Below are 1,889 nucleotides of genomic sequence, written 5' to 3' on the forward strand. Positions count from 1 at the left end.
ATGAATGTTCATTGCAGCACTGTTTACAATAGCAAAGACCTGGAACTAACCCAAATGCCCATTGATGATAGACTGGACAGGGAAAATGTAGCACATACACACCATGGAATATTATGCAGCCATCAAAAATGATGAGTTCGTGTCCTTTGTAGGGACATGGATGAACCTGGAAACCATCATTCTCAGCAAACTGACACAAGAGCAGAAAATCAAACATCGAATGTTCTCACTCATAGGTGGGTGTTAAAAAAGAGAACACATGGACACAGGGAGGGGAGCATCACACACTGGGGTCTGTTGGGGGGAAATAGGGGAGGGACAGCAGGGGATGGGGAGTTGGAGAGAGATAGCATGGGGAGAAATGCCAGATATAGGTGAAGAGGAGGAAGGCAGCAAATAACGCTGCCATGTGTGTACCTATGCAACAGTCTTGCATGTTCTTCACATGTAACCCAAAATCTAAAATGCAGTAAAAAAAGCCTGTAAAAAAAATGCATAACCTTAATCTAATCATAAGATTCAACTAATCCAACTTGAGGAACACTCAACAATAAAAATAGTAAGTAGAATTCAAATATAGCTCCCAAGTTTTCACTTTCCCCAGTATTAACCCCCCCCCTTTTTTTTTTTTTTTTTTTTTTAGAAAGAGTTTGGTCCTGTCACCCAGGCTGGAGTGCAGTGGCGCGATCTCGGCTCACTGCAACCTTCGCCTCTCGGGTTCAAGTGATTCTCCTGCCTCAGCCTCCCAAGTAGTTTGGATTACAGACATGTGCCACCACGCCTCGCTAATTTTGTAATTTTAGTAGAGACGGGGTTTCTCCATGTTGGTCAGGCTGGACTCGAACTCCCGACCTGACGTTATCTGCCCGTCTTGGCCTACCAAAGTGCTGGGATTACAGGGGTAAGCCACTGTGTCCGGCCAGCACCCTCTTTTTTTAGTGTGGTTGTAACCTTTAAATATGATGGAATAATCAATGCCTTGATTAGGTTACATTTTATGGCAAAGATGATGAAATAGCAACTATTATAATAATGTTACATTACATAAGAATCTCCCACAGCAGACTAGAGATTTATCTGCTGGCTTCCACGAAGTAAGCTGCTATATTGTGAGAGGTACACATGACTAGGACCTGAGAGAAGCATCTTAAAACAGAGCAAACACTTGACAATAGTAAAAAAAAAAATTGGAAGACTGCAATCCTCAAACTGTTGGGACTAAATTATGCCGCCAACCAGTGAATTTGGAAGGGGATCCTAAGCCTCAGATAAGATCACAGTCTCAGGTGACATTTTGATTTCAGCCCACTGATGCCTTGAGAACTCAGCTAATGTACACCTGGACTTTTGAGCCATGGAAGCTGTGAGATAATAAATTTGTGTTGTTTTCAGCCTCTAAATTTTTGGCTGCTTTATGCAACAATAGCAAATAATACAATAACTGACACATACTCTCCAAAACTTCCAAGGTCATGAAAGACAAGGAAAGATTGAAGGCCTGTCACAGATTAAAAGAGACCAAAGAAAAATGACAACTAAAGGCAATGTGAGATCCTGAGTTGTATCTTGGAACAGAAAAATACATTCATTGCATAACTGGCAAAATGTAAATAAAGTGAGTAATTTAATTTAAAATATTGTACCAAATTAATTTCCAATTTTTTTATAATTACACTATGGTTATGTAAGTTATTAACATTAGTGAAAATAGGGTGGGGGGAATGAAAATTTTCATCCCCTTTTTAAAATTTCTCTGGTCTATAACATTATTTTAGTAATAAATGGTTTAAAAATAAAACCTGGATGGTAGGAGGCCAAGGAAGGTGGATCACCTGAGGTCAGGAGTTCGAGAACAGTCCTGGCCAACAGACTTCTGGCCAAAAGACTCT

This window comes from Cebus imitator, unplaced genomic scaffold (genome assembly GCF_001604975.1).
Source record: "Cebus imitator isolate Cc_AM_T3 unplaced genomic scaffold, Cebus_imitator-1.0 Scaffold709, whole genome shotgun sequence".
NCBI classification, from domain to species: Eukaryota; Metazoa; Chordata; class Mammalia; order Primates; family Cebidae; genus Cebus; species Cebus imitator.